The 18,274-nt window shown below is 42.3% G+C and overlaps 1 long non-coding RNA gene across 1 annotated transcript; it reads left to right on the forward strand.

Moving 5' to 3' along the window:
• The first annotated feature begins 1,951 nt into the window (after positions 1-1,951).
• Positions 1,952-18,194, forward strand: LOC127043759 (uncharacterized). The gene is made up of 4 exons (XR_007772306.1): positions 1,952-2,177; positions 4,127-4,189; positions 7,647-7,724; positions 17,634-18,194. It is a non-coding gene; the product is annotated as an uncharacterized LOC127043759 (long non-coding RNA).
• Positions 18,195-18,274: the final 80 nt, after the last annotated feature.

Raw genomic sequence — 18,274 nt, forward strand, 5'->3', positions numbered from 1 at the left:
CCTATGAAATGCTCAAAAGTGATTCCCATTAACTGCCTTGCTATCTACTGGTGAGGACAGAATTGATCCTTACAGAATCCCTGCTGTTGACTGCAGCCAGCCACTTGCTCATCATGACTCTTGGAGATTGTTTTCTTTTTAATATACTCAAAGAATATAAAAAAGGAATTTTATGGATCACTATTCCAACCCTGTTGCCTTGGAGTGAATGCCAACGTAGCCTGACATTTATTTTTAAGCTTAGGAAATAAGTTTTAATAGCATAAGCAAAATCCATACAATACTCTCAGGAACAAAGTTTCTAAAAGAAATTCAGAAAAAAAAATCCTCAGTCATAGTCCCAATTAATCTTCTTTTCTTTTAAAAATATTAACCTAGTTTTCCAACTTCTTTACACTGCAAAATCCTCTTGTTGCCCTCTTCAGAATCCTTTCTATTTCTTTCTCTAATATCTTTCCTAAAATGTGATGTCCAGAATTGTCTATAATAGGTGAGGTGTGATCTCACCATTACATGGCCATTTTCATTCTTTTGATGTGGGCTCTACCCATTTTGAAAAATCCCACTCTGTTTTTTTAAAAAACTGCACATGGTTAAGCTAAGTGCTTTTAAATCTTATTCACGTGACTCAGATAAGGGCAGCTGGATTTCGGGGTGGGGTGCTGAGGTAACATATGGGTTGGGAAGGGAATGTTGGAGAATTGGACCAGGGTGACTGGACCAATGGGAAGCAGAGGACCCTCCGCCAATGGTAGAGGGGTTAGGAATTATGGGGCCATCAGCCAAGAGCAACACACATGCTGCCATTGCATCTTGGTTCTGATTTGCATCAAGCAGCGGGATAGTTTAATAGAATCAGCAAGTAGGGGGTGGAAAATTGACCTAAAACCAAAAGTTAAACTTGGGTCACCAGAATGGAAGAAAGACTTGTTCACTAGTGTCTTGTACCATCTAATCCATTTTTGAAAACCTTGAGGAAAATATGAATGTGCTCATTAAAGTGGCCTCAAGCACTTTCAGTTCCCTAGAGCAGTATTTGCTGAGTGAATCATTTTAGGCCTTACTGACTTTGGTTGGTAAGACTTCCTGGGTCATATTTTCACATGGATAAGCTATTCTTGAATAGTTTCTCCAATTTGTTGGACACAAATAGGTTTTTCTTTAGCAGCAGGCAGGTACTGTATGTGTTCTTATGCTACCAAGTTATTCTTCACCCAATATATTTATTACAGTAGTTGGAAGAAAATGTCACCTTCCATTAATTTTATAGTTCCCACATATTTCTCTTACAAAGTCACAGTGGAACACAGGGTCTTTACTCCCCTTCAATACTGTGCTAAAAAGCAAGAGATGGTGTTTGTTCTTTCCCTGTAGTACTTTTCTCTTTTCCTACAGTACTTCTGTTTGTTAGGGACAGTAAAATATATCACTTTCACCGAGTAGCTAAAGATCCTTTCACCAACCTCCACCTGTGACATGCTGCATGTCCAAACACAAAGCAGCAGTTTATAGACATCACAACTGGAAGTATCAGAAGCATCAGCAGAATTTTTAGAGACTGTTTTACAGTACAACCCATTTTCATGAATCAAAGCAGTTTTGATAACTCTGTGTGCACTAATCACTAGCAAGAGCTGCCTCTTTTGGGCAGAATATTATGTCAAAATGATCATTACTACTTGCAAAATTCTCTGTTATTCTTTTAAACAGAATCTCCTTGTAGCGAGTCGGTGTGGCTCCCCTCCTGCCCAGGAGAGGGAGCGCCCAGCCAGAAGCCTGAGTGGGCGGGGCTAAGGAGCAGTGAGCCCGCCCCTCAGAGGGTCAGGTGACAACCCGGAAGTACAAAAGCCGGCCGTCAGAGCTCAGTTGGAGCCCAGCCGCTGCTGGGAGCAGACCTGCCGCAGGGAGCTTGAGACTGGGAACCCTCTAGGGCCCAGGGCAGCTGCCCTGGTTGGCCAGAGCTTCCCCGCACCCGCTACTTGGAGGAGCTGCTGGAGCTTCCCTGCGCCTACTACCCGGAGGAGCCGCTGGAGCCCCCTCAGCCCTGCTGTTACCCGGAGGAGCCACCGGAGCAAGCCAGCCCGGACTACCCTGAGGAACTACCGGACCTGCCACCCAGCCCTGGCCGTGAGGAGCCCATGCTGCTGAACTTCCCGGGGGGCGACCCCATGGACCAGGTAGGTCCTGAGAGGGAGGTCGGAAGTAGCCCGGGGGCAGCCGACTCAGGTCAGGCTGCAACCATATCCAGTGTATTGCGGGCAGGATCCCCACTGACGCAGCAGCAGACCGTCTGCCGCTGTTAGGGCCCCGGGCTGGGACGCAGTGGAGTGGGTGGGCCTGTGTCCCCCCGCCACTCCACTCATGGGTGGCAGTCTCCCCCTCTCCCTGGTGCTCAGGCCTACAGGCCTGGGCTTATAGACTGAGTGCTGCTCAGCCCTGAACCAGAGGGCTTGAGCTCCCTAAACCCTGAGCTTTGTGACTCTGCGTTTGGTGCCCCGCCCGAACTTAGGGCTGGGCCCCTGTCATAAACAGATAGTTAAGGGTTAATGTCTCTTTTACCTGTAAAGGGTTAACAAACAGGGAACCAAAAACACCTGACCAGAGGACCAATCAGGAAACAAGATACTTTCAAATCTCAGTGGAGGAAAGCCTTTGTTAGTGGTTTTTGGGTTTTGTTTTTGTTCTCTCTGGGTCCTGGAAGGGACTAGACATGCAACCAGGTTTCTTGCCAATCTCCCTGCTACAGTCTCTTATATATTCAGAATAGTGAGTATTTAGTAGAGAAGGTGGTTATAGTCATTTGATTGTTTTCTGTATTTGCAAATGTGTAGTTTGCTGGAAGTATTTTAAATTGTATTTTTGCTGAGGGGGAGGCTTCTTTCTAGTGTCTATAAGCTGTAAGACCCTGTAATTTTTACCATCTAAATTACAGAGGCACTTTTTACTTTTTTCTTTCTTTTTTTATTAAAAGTTTTGCTTTTAAGACCTGTCTGATTTTTAACCTTTGTTAAGGCTCAAGGGAATTGAGTCTGTACTTAACAGGGAAGGAGAAGGGAGGGGAGAAGGGTGGAATCCCTTTGTTTTAGATTCATGGAGCTTGAATCTGTCTATCTCTCCAGGAGCCCAGGGAGGGAACACCTGGAGGGGAAGAGAAAGGGGGGAGGGGAACAAACCTGATTTCTCTATGTTGTGATTCAAGGAGTTTGAATCACGGTAATCTTCCAGGGTAACCCAGGGAGGGAAAGTCTAGGAGAGGCACTGGTGAGGGAAAGAGTTTACTTTCCTTGTGTTAAGATCCAGGGGTCTGGGTCTTGGGGGTCCCCAGGGAAGGTTTTTGGGGGGGACCAGAGTGTATCAGGCACTCCAAGTCCTGACTGGTGGCAGCTATCAGATCTAAGCTGGTAATTAAGCTTAGGGGAATTCATGCTGGTACCTCATTTTTTGGACTCTAAGGTTCAGATTGGGGAAATATACCATGACAGCCCCTTTTGACTCTGTATGGTTGCTCAGCCCTGAAGCAGAGGGCCTGAGCCCCTTTTGACTCTGTATGGTTGCTCAGCCCTGAAGCAGAGGGCCTGAGCCCCTTTTGACTCTGTATGGTTGCTCAGCCCTGAAGCAGAGGGCCTGAGCCCCTTTTGACTCTGTATGGTTGCTCTGCCCTGAACCCGGGGACCCGAGCCTTGTGACTCTGTGTTTCTCGTCCCAGGACCGGAGCCAGGGGGCCTGCCCGGCCAGAGAACGTGTAGCGAGCCAGTGTGGCTCCCCTCCACCCCTCGGAGAGGGTCGAGCCCCGGTCGCACATGTTCACACTTCTACAGGACTGTGTATGAAATATATTTATTCAAAAATACGATCAGCCAAAACCCTATCCATACATTGGCATTAACTTACAAATCAAAATGAATCTGTGAAACTCTTTGCCAGAGGATGTTATGAAGGCCAAGGCTATACCAAAAAGAACTAGACAAGTTCATGAAGGATAGATCCATCAATGGCTATTAGCCAGGATGAGCAGGGATGCAAAACAATGCTCTGAAGTGTCCCTAGCCTCTCTTTGCTAGAAACTGGGACTGGGCGACAGGGTGGATCACTTGATGATTACCAGTTCTATTCATTCCTTCTGAAGCACCTGGCACTGGCCACTTTGGAAGACAGGATACTGGGCTAGATGGATCATTGGTCTGATCCGGTATGGCTGTTCTTATGTTTTTATATATTAAAAAATCATAAAATGCTGAGCAATTTTGTTACTTATTAAAATCTTAATGAAGTTAAAGAGCCATTTCTAATATCTTTCTTTTGAAGTTTATTAAGCTGTCTTTTTTAAATAAATATATTCACTGATGTTTTAAAGTATATGCAAAAGAATATATAATATATAATAAAATCAGGCAAATAAAGCAATACTGTCTAAGCAAATGAAAGGCTTAAACATTTGAATGTTCTATTAAAATACATATAGGGCCCAATTCTGATCCTCCTAAATTCAGTGAGAGCAGAAGAAGGCAGAATAATTAGTTAGATTGAGCTATATGTCTTTAATGCACACTGCCTTCTAAACCAAGGAACTTCTTTACAATATGAAAAGTATAGAAGTGAGAGATTTAGTTCAGGATTTCCCCACCCCCCTCCTTATTATAGGAAATTTTCAACCTTTGCCTTGTCGGGATGGGAAGTGCTGGGTACACTTAGGCCACAATCCTGCAAAGATTTATACATGTACCTAATTTTCCCCTCCCACCCATACCATTGAAGCCAATGAGACTACTCACAGTGAGTAAAATTAAGCTTTGTAAGATTGGGGCCTTAGTTATTTCCCCTATTCAAGAAATGATAATCTGGTAAATCACACCACTGTGAAGTTTATTAAACATTCAGCATAAAGATTTACCAACCGTATTAGTTTCAGCTCTGCCACTAGTGCTGCTTTTACAAAATGCAATATGATTTTTATTTCCCAGCTCTGAGCATTTGGCTATGATGCATTAAGATAATATGGTATTTTTTCTAGTTTGTTTTTCTTTCTTTAAGCATTATTTCCTGTCTAGTTTTGTTTAATTTTACACTTGAGTGAGGTGTTTAAGCTAAAGCTGCAGAGATAGTTTTTGAAATGTATTTCTAGGTTCCCAAAAGCCAGGGCTTTCATGTTGAAAAACTGTTCCAGATATAACATAATTACCTGGAGTCAGGTTACAATTTATTTGAAAGATTAAGACCCACAACAGTCAACATCAGTGCTGGAAGTAGAACCTCAACAGTGATGAAAGGAGTACTTCTGTAAACATGTCAGAAAGGATGGTTTTATGGTTAACATACTGGAAAGGGACTCTGGCAATCTGGATTTCATTTTGACTTTGTGACAGTGCTCTTCAGGCATGTGATATAAAGGTGTTCAGACTGGGATGTAGAAAGGTAATTAAGAATCCAAACGTTGCTTTGAGTGTAGCCTTTTTTTTTCCTTTTTTTTTTTTAAATAAGTGCCCATGCTAACTGGCCCACTGAGTCAGCACAAGCTCACTGATGGCTGAGTCTGTGCAATGATAGATAAATGAGTGCCTACCTCACATAGCAGATGGGGACTGTGCAATGTTCCCAGGGAGCCATGGCCACAATGTCTTATATTACAGCCTCCAGCAGGCACTATTTCAGCACAAAGGAAGTGCAAACGTTGCTAATATTGGAATGCCGGCTCGGTGACCGCAGGGGTATTGGTGATCAAAATAACCTGTTACCTTGATATAATGGCCAGGCAAAAGGGTAACTGTAAAGATCGGAACTCTCAGAATCATAGACTCATAGACTTTAAGGTCAGAAGGGACCATTTTGATCATCTAGTCTGACCGCCTAAAGCTTAATTTGGGTAGGTGCATTCCAAACATAACAGACTACTCTAGGAAAGGGTTTTTTCCACCTATGGCCATCTCATTATCATATGGGAATTAGTCATTTCTTTATATGTTAATGGCATTTTCACCTTCAGGCCACAGGAAAAAGGCTATTCGTTTTAGAAATGTACTTGGAATACAAAACCGTACTTTTCATGGCTGACACAGCTGGTGCAAACTGTTCTGGATAGGAACGTGTCCATGGGGATGATTTGGGCAGTGAAATATCACTGAGGTTGAATATCTCAATAAGGGATGAAAGAAGAAGGGCATCCACACTGAGGGTGAGATTGAGCCACTCATCATGGACACTAGCCAGTGAAGGAGGAACTATTTGAAGAAGAGACTAGCAAAATGCCCACTGCTCATATGCAAATACTGCAATCTGGGTTACAATGCAGTTTTGCTGCTGGACAATCTGTCATGCAGACTGAGGACATCTATGACTGTAAGCTGTGAAGCAGTTTTCAAAGACAGTTGGCAGCCAGGTCCTCATAAAGAGTATGTCAAGAGTGTTGATATGCCCCTCAGCTTCTTTTCCAAGACTTCATATCAGCAGACATTTTGCTGTTGCTAGTGTTCCCAGATCTCCTGCTTCTCCCAGTTCATACTAGCCTTCCAATGTTCATTGATTCTACACAGGGAGTTAAACTCTTGCATGTTTAATCACAGTTGGTGGACATGGTGCTGCACATGGTTTTTCTTTTTCTCAGCTGGCCTCTAAGCTGTGTCCAATTCCTGTTCAGCAAACATGATTGCTTGACAACCATGCCCAGAAAATGTTATAATACAGACCACGCCTCAGTGGCCACAGGACCAGCAGTTCTAAGGACAGGAATCATATCACTCTCTCCAGAGGCAGGATTAGGTTGTGGTGGCCTGATATGTCAGAACAGACTGTTCCTCAGTGGAAAAAATCTTGGAGTATGGGTTGAGTTCTATATTAATGTCCAGCTGACTCTGGGAAGCAACTCTGGCATTTAGGGCCATATAAAAAAGAAGTAGTTTCTCCAAAGAAGGAAAAAGACACATGAGGTAACTCACAGATAGGCAATGTCGCATTCCGTGGCCTTGCATCGTTATACAGTACCTGGATGAGAAGGGCCAAGCATTGGCCCAAGTCCAGCGGCACTGAGTCAGTCTCTGACTCAGAGGTGTCCTTGAACTCTTCTATTGGTGATTCACCATTGAAAGGCAGGCTGACTCAGAGTTAGGAGCCCCGATGAACAAGAACTAAGACTGGGTGCATCTTCAGTGCACCAAAAAAATCTCAGAAGTGGACAGAGTTAGCAGGTGAAGCCATTAGTGAAAGAGAGGGTAAGGCGAAGGGATCCTTGCATGCAGCCAGAATTTGAGATATCTTGTGGGGAAAAAAAAACTGATTAATTGAATATGTATGTTCTGCTCGGATATTTTTGTTCTGTGCTTCACACTTCCACTTCACTTACTCCTCTAAATAATATTTTGCTTGACACTGTGGTTCAATCATTTTGAAAGCAGGATATGAAATCCAATGCACAGTGAGCCAGCGATCAGTACCGGGAATAATTTGTTCTGTTGTAAAGAAATTGGCAGTCTTTGTATTTTCAGTAATATTCTGTTTATTAATCACATTTAGGACATAACATAATAGAAAGGTACAAAGAAGCACAAATAGGTAATAAAGCTCTAGATTTATCTTAATATGTATTTCTGAGCTATTTTATAGAAGGATAAAAATGATATTACATTTGGTTTTGACTTTGTGAAATTGTGTCATAGGTCCAAGGTTGTCAAGGTTCATGAAAATTGTGCCCAAATTTGTGATTAGAACGCAAGAAGAAAAGGGCAGAAAAAAATGTGAGTTAATTTGAAAACCCACATATGAAGGAATTGATGATGGAAGAGTGGGGGATGCATGAAATAAGAAGTGGCATATTCACTGGAAGGAAATCACATTAGTTTGGAAATCATTGGTAATAATGACCCAGACTCTGATCTCAATTATACTGATCTCAATTATTCTGGAATTAGTGGTGTTACTCCAGGCTTATACCACTACAACAGATATCAGAATCCTGCCCACCATATGTCAATTAGCCCTTTCACTACATGATTAAAATGTAAATGTTCAAAGTACATATCTAACAGCAAGTAAGTAAAGAGAAAAATACTGTTCAACTGCTTTGTTTTGCCATATCCTGAACTGAGGCCAAAGAATGCTTGGGGAAGCCTTGGGGACGGGAAGGAGGAATGGAAGAAGGAGCAGGGCATGCAAAATTGGCTTTAAGGAGTCTTTAAATCACCTTTAATCCATTTTTGGATACAACAGATCCAGAAGGCATACATGGAAGGGGGACATCTTATTCCCTTCCAAAAACACAGGGACAGGGATCAGGAGACAAAAAGAAACAACAATAAACAAAGAGAACAGAGAGCTGCAGACAGAGAATAGAAAGAAGAAACAACATGGATAAGCAAAACATTTTCTCCCCTATGGCACCTTCCATAAATAAAATAAAAAAGGAATAAAAAAATTAAGTAGATACAATAAATACACACATATTTAGCTCTAGTTACTTTTTCCTGTACAATTATTTTTATTCTATAGCTGTGTTGTGTTTCAGTTAGACTCTTCTTTTTCCTCTTTTGTTCCTTTTCTATTATTTTCTATCCTTCTTTCTCTTTACAATTCTTACTCCCCCTCTCTTCAGCATTCTTCCCTGTTGTCATATTCTCCTTCCTGTATTCATCCTTTTCTTTTCTCTGTCTCCCAGCTCCAGACTAGGTTGTCCCTGGACACCTGGTCAGGGTCACCTTTTTTCTCCTGTACTCAGATTTAAGCACGTCCCCCCAACACACACTTTCTTGTCCTTCCTACTTTTTCACCTCAAATCATAGACAGTGTTCTTTTCTCTTCTCCTCCTCCTCCTCTGTCCCCCTAGTTCCAGAATCTCTCTTCTTCCTCAAAGCCCCAGTTTTTATCCTAGAAGTCCCAGCCCCTCAACTGGATTTTCTTTCTTCCTGTTTTCCCTCGAAGGGTAGGGATTTAAATGCATAAGAATTTAGAAGAAAAAAGATCAATACATCCCCTTCCCCAAGAAACTCCTGCTGATATTTTTTCTACAACACCACTATCATGTATTCTCTCTCTCACATACACTACATATATGTAATAAGTGTGTGTGTGAAAGAGAGAATGAGAGAGAAAATTTTCCATGTTTTACCATTCTGGCATGGTCCTGCCAATAATATCCTATAGCACTTGTTATGAGCTACTGTGCATGTCTTTCAAAGTCAGCCAATCTTATTCTTATTGTCCAAAATGTATCTGCTATAAGTATTTGAGATGAGTTGTAATCTCTATCTTACTGCATAAAATGGGGAAGACAGACCTGACAAATGAAAAGAGAGCTTAGACTTTTTTCTGAGAAATGAAGAACGCTGATTGACAGCCAAATGAGAAATCCATTCTACTCTCCTTTTAAAGTGGATGAACTTGCCGGTAATCTTCTTGGTTGGATAAGAATTATCAATAATTCTGAACATATAACCTACCACAGTTTTATAAATAAAGTAATTGTAAGGGGGAAGGGTTAATGTTAAATCTGATGTATTGGAAGGTTCTCAAAGAGGTCAGCATTTTGTGTAGTCAGAAGTGCCAAACTAAGAATCATGACAGGTGATTTTTAAAATTAAAATCTTAAAAAAAGCTAAATGAAATGTCATTTGGAGAACTTGTTGATTGTCTTCTGAAGGAGGCACATTTTATAGCAAGCAATACATCACTTTACCTAACTATTGCAAAGTTTGTGATATAGTTCAAATGCAAGAAATGGTCAAAATTGAGATGATATAACCCCTGGATAGGCCACTCACTCCTGGCCTATGTGACATCCTTGGAAGGACACAGTGGGAAGGTTTGTATTGTTACTGCATAATATCATGCTTTGCAATTCACTGAAAAATCTCAGTTAGACATCTGAACAAAAAAACGTATTTACTAAATTATTCTAACAAAAAGAAAAAAGGAAAGATCTCAACTAGAAAAGTCTCCAGACTAAAATATCAGATCTTTATACCCTCAAACCTGAGAAAACATGAAATCTGGAGCTCAGGCCTAACTTTGTGGCTCAAACCTATCTTTAATATCACCTTAAATACTTGTTTTATAATAGAGTGTTACAAGGTAGAATCTTGTAACATGCGAGCTAATACATCTGGGGAAGAAATACAAAAACCAGATATTCAGTGTACAAGGAAAACCTGGAAAGTAGTAATGCCAAAAGAGACCTACCAGTCAGGATGATAGTGAGCAGCAGTGCATTCTCGCTGCTAGAAAAGCCAATAAGATAACATGGACAAGCAATCTATAGGGTCCTGGTGTGACAATATGAAAAATATACCACTGACTTCTGGGCACCTCTATGTCAATATATGCTAACAAATTAGAGAGATTTTAATATAAAGCAAGAAACAACAAAAATGTAAGGGCTGGAGGGACTAATTTTTTAACAAAGATTCAGTAGTAAGTGCAAGAGATGAGACTTGAACTCATGGTCTAGTTGATTTAGTGCACCATTCCATAGGCTATTTAACAGGGATCACTTTCTCTGCCATAACATCCTGCTTGATAAAAGTTAAGTTCTCCTCTGCCAGTGAGCAATGTGACATAGCTAGTGAATGGTACACTCAGAACACACATTGTTTCTCACCTACATGAGACGGGTTGTGATCCTGAGATACATGCTGTGAGATGAGAGAAATACTGAGGGTCAATGGGCAGCCCTCTGGCACCACAATACTCTGGTGGATTATACATGGATGCAAGGAAATAACCCTTCTCAGAGGCAGCAGAGACAGGCTCGTGGGGACCTGGGAAGAACATAGCACTTGACGCAGTTGGGTTTTGAGAACCAGCACACAAGGAAACTGTGCATCTCACTAAACACAGTTGGAGCAGCCTGTTAGCACGAGCCATGTGGTATCCACTGTTTTGACTCAAGTGGACAACACAGAGAGTCCTCAACAAGATGCACCATAGAACTTGACCATGGCCAGAAGGCAGGTTCCATGTATGAGGATCCTTAACCCTCTTTTGGACAAAGTAGACACTACCCTATTGTTATTGATACTTTTAAACCATAAGGCACTTGTGACCTTTACTCCCAGCCCTAGTAAATTATCCTTTCTGTTTGAGCCATTCATCTAAGTATTGATAAGTGAGAGAACCCATTAGCCTAGCACAGGAGTCGGCAACCTTTCAGAAGTGGTGTGCCCAAGTCTTCATTTATTCACTCTAATGTAAGGTTTTGCGTGCCAGTAATACATTTTAATGTTTTTCAAAGGTCTCTCTCTATAAGTATATAAATTATTGTTGTATGTAAAGTAAACAAGTTTTTTAAAAAGTTTAAGAAGCTTCATTTAAAATTAAATTAAAAATGCAGATCTTATCAGTTTAGTGCAGTGGTTCTTAACTTGGGGTGCACGCACCTCCTGGGGCAGGGCCAGTGCAAGGATATTTTGTGCCCTAGGCAAAACTTCCACCTTGCACCCCCTGCCTCTGCACATTGGCTCACTGAGGGGCAAATCCCAATGAGCTTTTATAGACCCCAGGGGCCAGCCTGCCCAGGGGCCAGCCATGCCCAGGGGCTGCTCCCCAGACCAGGTTCCCCCCTCCCTGCCTCCTGAACTCCCCTGTACAGCCCCTCTGCAAGCCCTCCCAGAGTTTCCCACTTGCAGCAGCAGCAAGCCCCAGCCATGGAGGAGTTGGCACTGTGCAGGGGGGCAGCAGCCCTGCAAAGGCTGCAGAGCTGCTAGCGGGGAGCAGCTGCGCCCCCCCCCCTCCTGCCCAGGCTGTGGCCCGGCAACCCCCCCCCCCACCCCCGGAGGCTCCTGCAAGCTGCAGTGGATGTATGTGGGCACCAACCCCCATGTGTCCCCTGGCTCCCCCGTCGCCTAGGGTTAACATATTTCAACAATCAAAAAAGAGGGGAGAGCCCTGCCCTAGCCCCGCCCCATCCACTCCCTCCCACTTCCCACCCCGACTGCCCCCGTCAGAACCCCCAACCCCCCTGCTCCTTGTCCCCTGACTGCCCCCTTCTGAGAGCCCCCACCCTAACGGCCCCCCTAGGACCCTACCTCCTACCTGTCCCGACTGCCCCAACCCTTATGCACACCCCCGCCCCCAGACAGACCCCCAGGGACTCCCACGCCCCATCCAACCACTCCCCACCCCCGACAGGACCCCTAGAACTCCTGACCCATCCAATACTCCCCCTTCTCCCTGACTGCCCCCCAGAACTCCTCTTACCATGCCCATGCCGGTCAGACGCTGGCTCCACGTGGAGGCAAAACTCCATGCAGAGCGCTGAGGCAGCGGGAGTGGGGGAGCTGTGGGAGGGGCAGCGGCAGTGGTGGCTCACACTTCCGGGAGCCACAGAACCCGAGCGCGGTGAGTGGGGAGCCGGAGGGTGCGCCTGCTCGGCTGCAGCACAATGCCCCCCTGGGGGCTCCTGCAGCGGATGCATGTGGGCGGCAGTCCCCATGCGCCCCCCGGCACTCCCTCACCATGCTCGGGTTCTGTAGCTCCCAGAAGTGTGAGTCACCGCCGCCGCTGCCCCTCCCACAGCTCCCCACCTCCCACTGCCTCAGCATTCCCCAGCTGGCAGCTGCGTGCCAGGCAAAATCGGCTCACATGCCAAAGGTGGCACATGTGCCGTAGGTTGCCGACCCCTGGCCTAGCACCTGAAGGTCCTTCAGTTCTTATCAATGGGTCATGATCCACCTGCGGTGCTGCTATGTATGTTAAGAGGCATGATGCAAAACACTACTTGAGCGCCCTCATCTGATGGGAATGATTGCCTAGGAAGGAGTACTGAGGAAAGGGATCTGGGGTCATAGTGGATCACATGCTAAATATGAATCAACAGTGTAACGCTGTTGCAGAAAAAGCAAACATCATTCTGGGATGTATTAGCAAGAGTATTGTAAGCAAGACACGAGAAGTAATTCTTCTACTCTACTCCATGCTGATTAGGCTTCAACTGAGGAGTATTGTGTCCAGTTCTGGGTGCCACATTTCAGGAAAGATTTGGACTAATTGGAGAAAGTTCAGAGAAGAGCAACAAAAATTATTAAAGGTCTAGAAAACATGACCTATGAGGGAAGATTGAAAAAAATTGGTTTGTTTAGTCTGGGGAGAAGAGAAGACTGAGGGGGGATATGATAACAGTTTTCAAGTACATAAAAGGTTGTTACAAGGAGGAGGGAGAAAAATTGTTCTTAACCTCTGAGAATAGGACAAGAAGCAATGGTCTTACATTGCAGCAAGGGCAGTTTAGATTGGACATTAGGAAGAACTTCCTAACTGTCAGAGTGGTTAAGCCCTGGAATAAATTGTTTAGGGAAGTGGTGGAATCTCCATCATTGGGGATTTTTAAGAGCAGGTTGGACTAAACCCAAGGTTGTGAGTTCAATCCTTGAGGGGGCCATTTAGGGATTGGTCCTGCTTTGAGCAGGGGGTTGGACTAGATGATCTCCTGAGGTCCCTTCCAACTCTAATAATCTATGATTCAAACACCTGTCAGGGATGGTCTAGATAATACTTAGTCTTGTCTTGAGTGCAGGGGACTGGGGACTAGATGACCTCTCATGACCTTCCAGGTCTATGATTGAAAAATTTACACCTCCTTCCTTGATATATTAAAAATTTAGGAACAAAAACTTTGCTTAAAAGGGACTAAGGATAGTTAGGTGTGATGTCCCTCCAACATAATCCCTTAAAAGCGAAGCAATGCCCAGTGAGGGGACACTCCTTAACTAAACCCCAGTGCCCATGCAGCATGTTTCTGCTAATGGTTAAACTCCATGTCTTCATGAGGAACTTCCCTGGCTTAGAGTAGCTCCTGGAGAGTGAGTTTGTAGCCACTTCCTGGCCTGAGGAAGAAGGATTCCTCTCCCAGCTCCCTCATGCTTCTGGCCAGTACCCGGTTTGACTGCTCCACCTGGGCACTGAGCAAAGGGTTTGCCTGCCATTGTGCACCCTAGTATGGCTTACTCCTATATTAATTCAAATTTGTCTGTAGCCAGTGCCCATAGTAAAATTCCTTCCAAGTCCATCAAATGTTTATAATTTTATTGAAAAAAGAGCATTGAATGTCACAAGGCTATTAGTATTTAGCTAGATATTTAAAATTCCTATCAGTTGCATCAACCTGAAATAAAAGAGCAACCACATTTCATCCAGCTTCATTCGTTATTGATTGTTTAACATTTTAAAGACATGTAGGCTAATATAACTTAAACATTTTGAAAGACGTCTCTGTTAATGAATGTGTAAAGCAAATAATAAAAATCTTAATATTACTGTTAAGTGCATGGTTTCACTTTACTTTTGTTTTGAGATTTTCTTAATTACAAAAACATTATGTTTCTATTGCATATTTCCCAGATACTATTTTGGAATTCTAACAAAGCTTATTTCACAAAGCCAGCAAAGCATTGTCATTTAAAGGCTCATGTTTTATAGTACTAGGGGGAAAAACAAGAACACACACACATGTGCATGCACACATATGCACAAAAGAAAATAGTGTTCAACTATTTTTAAAAGGTAAAAGTATTCTGTGCTGAAGAATCCTCAAGTGCAGTTTGCAATTATAGGATCATTTCTTAAATGGCTTGAAGTGAAGAAATAGATGTTTGTGACTGCAAGAGACTTCACCAGCATCCTGAATGTTTTGACGTGTTATTTATTATTTTGACATCACCCTGATATTGGAGAGCCTTCACCATATTTGTGTCTATGCTGCATGACGAGGGCTGGTGTCCTGACATGTATGGAGAATAGTTCTCATGAATGTCCATAATCAGTACACTTGTGTGTCAACTTTCATTATGCCTGGGCATGACCCAGAGGCTTTCACAGTACCAGATCGACTGCACAAATACCCGAATGAAGAGGTTAGTGTATCTGTGCGCATCTATCATATATGGATGGGATCATTTAATATATTTCAATTAGTCTGAGATAATATTCCCATTACAGAGGTCTACCTATGGACAAGGACATTAACATGCTAACCTATGTCAACAACAAAACAGCATTACCACCTACTTCCACAGAGACAGAGAGATTGTCTGCATGTTCTTTCAGACACCACCATACCTCAAGACCATGTCCATTCAATGGACATTATATGATACAGAATGCATCTTTTGATTTCATCCTTATCCATCAATTTCTTATCTGGTATGAGTTTCAGATTCATGTCACCCTGATTGCAATGTGGTCTCATGGGAATGACATTGAGGGGAAGCTGAGAAACAAGTGATTCAACTGACATCCTCACTTAGGGTTGGAGGAGAGGAGCAAGTTTTTCTTTCATTGATTCAGAGTGTACCTACACTTAAAACACTACAGCAGCTTAGCTGCGCCGCTGCAGCAGCACTGCTGTAGCATTTCAGTGTAGACACTACCTACATTGACAGAAGGGATTCTCCCATCTGCATACTTAATCCACCTCCCCACGAGGCAGTAGCTAGATCAACGAAAGAATTTTTCCATCAACCTAGCACTGTCTACACTTGGGTTTAGATCGTCTTAACTACACTGCTTAGGGGGTGTGAATTCTTTCTGACTTAATTTTCTAGTGTAGACCAGGCTCCAGGAAAATAAAAGGAGTCTCCTGGGCTGAAGTTCGCACCTCTGAATCCCACATTAGAGAGAAGGGAGCCCCTTTTCAATCTAATAGCTTCTCTTTAGTGACTGACCCCACTCACATATACCATTTGAACAACTGGGGTTCAGGAGTTCCAGTAAACCTCTGCACTAGAGACAGGAGACCTTCTTTAACAATGGAGATGGAAGAGTCTGTCACAGGTTCCTGTTCTCAAAACTCAGGGCTTTCTTTCTTTCTTTCTTTCTTTCTTTCTTTCTTTCTTTCGGATTTATAAAAGAAGACACTCAGATAAGGGAACATCTGTCAAGGCTTCAATGGGAACACACATGGAAGCTACTCCAGTCCTGGAACAGTTCTAAAGTAATTCCCACAGACTGTTCAGCATCAGCAGGAGGAAGAGGCCTGCAGAGAAGATAGGATGCACTGGTGCATGGGAGGCAGAGACAATTTGTCTTATATATATATGAGTTTTTTTGCAGTTATTTTTATTTTGCCTTTCTGCAATGGACACAGCTGTCGCCTAAGTAGACTGCTTTGCCATCAGCAGGTGTGATCTCATGTGCCTCAAAAGGCTATATGAGTATTTTCTTCTGGATAGTCTTAAATGACAATTCAAGGAAAAGTTTTCCAGCATTAACTATTTGTCCTGTAGGTACATTCAAAACAACAGAATATATTGCATGGAGGTTGATTTTGTCTATGCCAGTTCCGATATTCTATCTTGCTCATGTGGATAATGTTTTCTGACTACCCTTGAATTCTGAGCAATTTGCACAATTATCTGCAATACATGTATATTGTCTTGTGTAAATGTCATGGGATTTCTACAAGGGCTCTTTTCTGATTTAAAAAACCCCTAATCTTAAACTATGTCATGAATTCCTCCCCACCCCCATTTAAATGTATGTGCAGACCTGAAAGCTGTCTGTATCCCAGCATGCAAACTACTGGAATGCCAAGTTACCCCTGTAAATCAGAAGGCAAATTTGCAGACTCTGTGACACGGAAACTGAAATATGCATTTTTAAAAGCTATGCTGGCATTTAAGTATTTTGTATTTAGGTATGAATGAATACTACCAATTCATGTGCTTTTTATCACCCAACTATCAAACTATCCATCGAAGCTTTTCCAGAGTAGCTGAATTAAAAATAATAGATTTATGCATTTTTATTGAAGTCAATGGGATTGCACTGTAATTGACAATAAAAATTGGACTAATGTTATTGGGAACTGGGTGGCTCAGGGAATAGGTATTGGTGAGAACCTTGTCTTGTGCATAGTTCATGTTCCTATTTTACAGTAAATTGGCATTTCTACAGCAGTAGAATTTTGAATGGAAAGACATTCAAATAAAAGAACTATGGAAATTTTAAACGGATAAATTACACATTCTAACTGATATAAATGTCCTTGAGATTTAATTTTAACTAAAGTGAAGATTTTGTTTAATTTTTTAAACTTTTTGTCCATTTATTTATTGCAGACATCAGGCAGCAGCATTTATTTCTGATATATTGGCTTTCATTTTTGTGGTCATGTATGAATTTCTATGTTTGGTTTCAAAAATACAGACATAGGCCCCAATCCTGCAAACAGGCTAGTGTGTACATTTTTTTCTTAAGAATTGGGCCACACTGTGTAAGAGGATATTATTTAAAAACATATCAAAACAGGAGGTGATCTTCTTTCCCTGTCTCCTGTGAGAGGTTGGAATCAAGGCTAGAGAGGTAGCCTCTCCTCTCTTACTTTATTCTTACTCTTATGTGAGAGATTTGGGGATCTATTTCTTTCTCCAGATCCATTGCTTCTGGAGGGATTAGGAAGGAGCACCTGCCTCAGGGGAGAAGATGGTTTCAGATACAACATAATGAAATTGCTTTATGGTTCTGCATATGTCTTTGTTTTATGTTATTTGATGAATGTTTGAAAAGCTTATTGCATTAACTGAATTATTGAAATACTATTGAAATTTTCTTCCTTAGATCATTTTACTCATTGAAGCATGGTCTTACACTATTCACAGATTCTACTTCTTATTGTTTCAGTGTTCCACTTCTGATTGTTTCATTTCTGATTGTTTCAGTGTTGAAGTGGACCAAATACAACCCATCGGCCTGCAGCTGCCCTCATCTTTTAAGGGACACTTTCAACATACAAATCCTAAATTGTAAACAAAGAAGTGACTTACTAATAACACTTTAGATTGTTATAAATAAAAGATGTTTTAAAAGCTAATTTTATTCTCTTTACTTATGTTCTTTGATTACCTTTTGCATTTCTCTCAGTTTAGACAGTGAAAATGATTTCAGGTGAGGAGTGTTTATCCATTTGAGAACATCTCTTCACTGTTTCTTTTTTCTTTTTTTTTAATTCCAGAAATATGTCTGGAGCTGGTAGGTTTTATAAAAGCTTGTATTTAGAACATGTCAGTATTGGCTTTATTTTGTCAGTGGCCTACCATGATGGCCTTTCTCATAAATGAATTGTTTCAAATAGCTTCTATGTGGATCAAGAAGGCACCTATTCTTGGGCCATGCTTCTGTATTAAAGATAAAGTTGAATGCAGTTTGCTACTATTAATGCAAATAAGTGCAGCCTTTAGTCTCCTGGCATGTTGTCAATGCAATTAGTGACATTACGCAAAGTTTGGGTGCTTCTGACATACAGCATATTCCTAATAAAATGTCATTTGTCAAGCCATCGGTGTGATTCCCTGTCCTCCTT

This window comes from Gopherus flavomarginatus, chromosome 2, assembly GCF_025201925.1.
Source record: "Gopherus flavomarginatus isolate rGopFla2 chromosome 2, rGopFla2.mat.asm, whole genome shotgun sequence".
In the NCBI taxonomy this organism is placed as follows: Eukaryota; Metazoa; Chordata; order Testudines; family Testudinidae; genus Gopherus; species Gopherus flavomarginatus.